This window comes from Zingiber officinale, chromosome 2A (assembly GCF_018446385.1).
Source record: "Zingiber officinale cultivar Zhangliang chromosome 2A, Zo_v1.1, whole genome shotgun sequence".
Lineage (NCBI taxonomy): Eukaryota > Viridiplantae > Streptophyta > Magnoliopsida > Zingiberales > Zingiberaceae > Zingiber > Zingiber officinale.
This window is the reverse complement of record NC_055988.1, coordinates 119,326,293-119,332,292: the sequence shown is the minus strand read 5'-3', so window position 1 is coordinate 119,332,292 and position 6,000 is coordinate 119,326,293. Positions and strand designations below refer to the sequence as shown.

The 6,000-nt window shown below is 34.9% G+C and overlaps 1 non-coding gene across 1 annotated transcript; it reads left to right on the top strand.

Moving 5' to 3' along the window:
* The first annotated feature begins 5,645 nt into the window (after positions 1 to 5,645).
* On the top strand, positions 5,646 to 5,751 carry LOC122044580. Its single transcript, XR_006129613.1, has one exon. It is a non-coding gene; the product is annotated as a small nucleolar RNA R71 (small nucleolar RNA).
* Positions 5,752 to 6,000: the final 249 nt, after the last annotated feature.

The following is a 6,000-nucleotide window of genomic DNA, read 5'->3' as shown; positions in this document are numbered from 1 at the left end:
AACCAAACAAAGAGCAGATATCTGAACAAAAGAGTATATATGATGAGTACGTGATAAAAGAGGCGATCATGCAAAGAATATATACGTATCAAGCAAGTGAATGTGCATTAAAACATGCATAAATGATCATAATATTTACGCACATCACACCCCCAGATTTGAACCTTTGCTTGTCCTCAAGAAAAACCCGCAATCTAGATTTATGTGTGTAGATGACATGTAATAATCCCTAATGAATCAATATAAACCCATCATATAGTTTCATTGATGAGCATGATACAAAAATTATTTAAGTGTGGCCTTAGTAGAAGTTCTCCGTGCTCAGTGTAATAAGTGGCTTAACTTTTTCAAGTGTGAATCTCTAAGCCTAGTCAATTTTTCATTTAATCGTGTTCCTCATACTTCCGGCGATAGACACTTACCTGCCACACGCAAGGTTCGTTCCCCTCAAAAATGCATCATCTACACAAGGTCTCAAAGGAATACTTAGTATCAAGAGAAACATAGCATTCATTTCCCCAGTAACCTAACTCGGTCTCAAAGGGGTGAATTGCTAGTTTCCACTCACGATAACTATTTTTTAATCCCTTATTTTTTTTCTTTCTTCTTTTCTCTCTCTCTTTTTTTTTGCAAAGTATCAAACTTGAACAAACTTTCATCATTTTTTTTTTTGGAATTGATTTTTTCAAATGAGCTTACATGATCTGAGTTTATCTAGTAACTAAAATGTAGTTGAGAAGTCATCATAGAAGCAAGAGTACTAGTACGGTTCTATGAATCATGACTATTTTCAAAAATATCTATCATCAAAGTCAAGCATAATGTGAAGAGATTCTAAAACTAGGCCAATATTCAAATTCTTCTAGTAATAACAATGCTCACTTCATGCTACTATGGATAGGAAAATAAAGATCAATAGGCATACTAGCATACAAAATCACACAACATAAATATCTAGATGAAACGTGCTAGTATTTTGCATTAAGGAACAAACAATCATGATGTGATGAATGATGCAACTAGAAAATTTTATTAGGCAAAAAGAAGTATGCAAAAGAAAAAACTAAACTAAACCAAATGCATCTAATGCATCCCCCCAGACTTAAACTTTTCATTGTCCCAATGAAAACTAAAACAATGTGGAGGAGATTAAAAGTAAGAGAAGTTACCAAATGATGCGTGTCAAATGCCCATGTCATTAACTTCTCCATCATGTAATTGCACTCCTCCTAATCTTTGAGTCCTATAAAAGAAAATTGACAACAAAAATTAAGTAGAGGATACATGCTTATTATGAGGAAAGAAATCAAACTAGAAAGGAAATAAAAATATGAATGAAAACAAGATTGAACTTGGGTTGCCTCCCAAGAAGCGCTTGTTTAAGGTCATTAGATCGACCACCTCATTAGATTCATCGAAATCTCGCTCTTGGAGGGGTAAAATATTTCAACACCCTCCTACCAAGGGCTCTTATTATGGAGAGAGCTTTCATCAAAGGAGCTACAGAGTACAGTATAACTCTCTCCATCTTCATCTTCTTTGAAGTTCTTTCAAGTGGTCGAAGAGGGTTCAAATCGAGCTTCCAATTATAGGCCCCATGAAAATCTGCACACCCAAAAGAAAAACATACCTCTCCCAAGCATGCTATATTAGATAGAACTAGAACTTTATTTGTTGGTTGCTACTCGGAAAATCTAATGGTTCCACTGTACAAAAATTTTGTACAAAGGTCTGAACCTTTTCCTAGCTACCATGTGTTCTTTTAAATTAAACTTGGATCGCCTGCGGAACTTAACACGTTTGATCCTAAGTTTAATTTATTTGTTCTTTTAGGTTTACACTTGGATCTCCTGCGGAACTTAACACGTCCGATCCAAATCACCTAGGTTATTAATTCCATTAAATATTAATTTCCAAAATTGACTTCCAGGACTGCATGGCGAGGCACATGGCCTTCTTGGATATGGGAACAACCACCACCGCCTAAACAAAGCCTTTTAAGGAAAGCTAATATTTAATTTCCTTAAATAACTTTAGGTCAACCAAAAGGAACAATCAAATCACAAGGAAAAGAAAAACAAAAGAACACAACATCGAAAACTAATTCGAAATACTAGAATCGCATGCCTCTTGTATTTGGTATTTTTACAAAGAAATAAAACTAGTATGATGCGGAAATTAAATACTAGTATACCTTTTCTTTTGCAAACAAAAACCTCTAGGTCTTCTGCCGTATTCCTCTTCTAATCCCGGACGTTGTGTGAGCAACGATCTTCCGAGACGAGAACCACCAAGGCACCTTCTTCTTCCTTCCTTCAAGTTTCGGCCAAGCATATCTTCTTAAGGATGAAGAATTTTTTCACCAACCAAGTTCCAAGGGATGCAAGCTTTCTCTCCTTCTTCCTCAAGCTAGATCCGGCCACCTCCTCAAAGCTCCAAGAGATAAAGGATTTTGGCCACACAAGAGGAAGAGAGAAAAGGAGAAGGGCCGGCCACACCAAGGAAGAAAAGAGGGAGAAAATAGAATAGAGTCGTTCACCATGAAGCCTCCTCTTCCCCCTTTTTTATAATTCTTGGTCTTGGCAAATAAGGAAAATTTAATAAAAACTTCCTTAATTCTTTTGCCATTGAAAAAGAAAATTTATTTAATTAAAAATAATTTTCTTCTCATCAATTATAATGGCCGGCCATATTAAAGCTACAAACAAGGAGAGTTTTAATTAATTAAAACTTCCTAATTTGTCTCCAGAAATTTATAAAAAATTTCTCCAATAATTTTCATCCCTTCATGATTGGTTAATAAAAAGAAAATTTTATAAATTAAAAACTTTCTTTTAAACATGTGGAAAGAAAGTTATCTCTAAAAATTAAAATCTCTTTTAATCTACAAATAAGGAAAGATATCAAATCTTTTCTTAGTCTCTTGTAGAAACTTATAAAAGAGAATATTTAATTTTTAAACTCTCTTTTAAATCATGAACATGATTAAAAAGGAAAGTTTTCTTAAAATTTAAAATCCACATTTTAATCAACAAATAAGGAAAGATTTCAAATTTTAAACACTCTTTTAAACATGTAGATGATTTACAAATAAGGAAAGTTTTTACCAAAAAATTAAAACCATCCTTTTAATCTACAAATAAGGAAAAAAGATTAATCTCTTCTCTTAATCTTTTGTAGAAAGCTATAAAAGGAACTTTTTAATTTTTAAACTTTCTTTTAGAACCATGATATACACATAAGAAATAATTTTAATAAAAATCCTTTTTAATATTCTAGTGGTCGGCCAACTAAGCTTGGGACCCAAGCTTTGGCCGGCCACCAACTTGGCTCATCCACTTGGTCTTGGCCGGCCCTAGCTTGGGTTCCAAGCTAGCTTGGCCGGCCCCATTGGATGGGTAAGAGGGTGGGTATGTGGTGGGTATAAATCTCTATATACAAGAGGCTACGATAGGGACCGAGAGGAGGAATTGGTTTTGGTCTCCCGATGAAATTAAGCATCCCGTGTTCGTCCTGAACACACAACTTAATTTCATCAATAATAATTCATTCCACTAAAGAACTATTATTGAACTACCATACCAATCCCAAATTACATTTTGGGCTCCTTCTTATTATGAGTATGTTAGTCTCCCTGTGTTTAAGATAACAAATGTCCACTAATTAAGTAAGTTACTGACAACTCACTTAATTAATATCTAGCTCCAAGAGTAGTACCACTCAACTTCATCGTCATGTCGGACTAAGTCCACCTACAGGGTTTAACATGACAATCCTTATGAGCTCCTCTTGGGGGCATTCTCAACCTAGATTACTAGGACACAGTTTCCTTTTATAATCAACAACACACACTATAAGTGATATCATTTCTCAACTTATCAGGCTTATTGATTTATCGAACTAAATCTCACCCATTGATAAATTAAAGAAATAAATACCAAATATATGTGCTTGTTATTATATTAGGATTAAGAGCACACACTTCCATAATAACTGAGGTCTTTGTTCCTTTATAAAGTCAGTATAAAAGAAATGGCCTCTAATGGTCCTACTCAATACACTCTAAGTGTACTAGTGTAATTATATAGTTAAGATAAACTGATACCTAATTACACTACGACCTTCCAATGGTTTGTTCCTTTCCATCTTGGTCGTGAGCTACTGTTTATAATTTATAAGGTACTGATAACATGATCCTCTGTGTGTGACACCACACACCATGTTATCTACAATATAAATTAATTGAACAACTACATTTATCATAAATATAGACATTTGACCAATGTGATTCTTATTTCTAGATAAATGTTTATACCAAAAGCTAGGCTTTTAGTATACATCCTAATATTATTAAGATGAACTGAGTACAAATTGAATAACATCCAACAAAATCAATTATAGGTACCTCTATAAAATTTTCCAAAGGATCACTAGAAATACTAACCTTGCATTGTTGAGATGTACCTGAAAGTTCTAAACAAGTGGACATGACCCCTTCAGAATTATGTAGTGGCTCTAGCTCTGGCTCAAGTGGTGGTGCCTCTAAAAGTGATGATTCTTGGGGCTTTGCTTCTATTGCACAAGTCCCTACACATTGGTCCACAACATGTTCAATCCTTGCAACTCTCATAATCTCATAAGGTTGTGTGGATAAAGAAGGTGATTCTTGAGATGCTGCTTCCACAACACAGCTCCCTTCACTTCCTTTCATAACATCATCATCAACACATGCATCAAAAAATAAACCAACATCAGTATCCTCAGCGGGAGAATCATCTATAGGAGGATCACTAACTTCATTTGCAGTTCTAAGTTGATCTACCACATCACATTCGTCATCTAAAAATTTAATTTCATCATAACACCTTGTAAACCTAGATGGTAAATTTGAAAACTTGTTATCCACTGCATTATCATCACAATCCTCATCTGAAGAGTCCTCATCTTCATATACATCCAGAAATCTATACTCAACCATATTAGTGTCACAGAATTTGCCAAAGTCTTCATTTTCATTGACCCTCACTAGCCTTTGTGGAAAAGGAACCTTTAGTGAAGGTCTTGGGAAAGGTACTTCCTTTTTCCCATATCCCCTTAGTGTAGGTGTGATCAATCGTTGAGGGAAAGGTACTTGTGGCCTTTGGGAACTTCTTGGAGTAATGAAACTGAGTTCTTGAGGTCTTCTATTGTTCTTCTCCTCAATTCTGAACAAATCCTTCTTCAGTAGTTCTTCATGATTTTTACCACTTCTCAACTTAAAATTATTACACTGTTCACTAGACACTGTCTGTGTAGGAGGGGGATCTTGTTTAAACCATTTTGAAATTATGCTATTAATCTTTTCCCTCAAATGTTTGAACTCCTCATTCTATGACTTGTGGATTTCAAAACTCTTGGATGGTTGAATTATATTTTGTTTGATAGACTCTCTTGTATATATGGCTTGTACTTCTTGAATTTCTGAGGGAGATTCCATCCAACTTTTGCTTGACCATTCATGGAGGTTCAATGCTACTTGATCAATCAATGTATATGCTTTGTCTACACTCTTGTCCATAAAAGAACCTCCAGTTGATGAATCTAACAAACACTTATCTGAGGAAGAAATCCCCCTATAGAATATGTGCAGGGTCAGCCATTTTTCCAAACCATGATGAGGGCACTGTCTTTGTAGACTCTTGAATCTGTCTCATGCTTCAAATAATGATTCTCCATATGTCTGAGTAAAATTTGTGATGCAATTCCTCATATAAATTGTTCTACATGAAGGAAAAAAATGATCTAGAAATTTCTTCTCCAATTGTTTCTAACTTGGGATGCTTTGAGGATAGAGGGAATATAATCAAGTCCTTGCTTTATCCTTGAGACTAAAAGGAAATGCTATCAATCGAACTGCATCTGCTGACACTCCTTCACAATTCATCATATCACAAAGCTCTAGAAATGTCTCAAGGTGCAGGTAAGGACTTTTTGATACTTCTCCTCTAAATTTGTGACCTT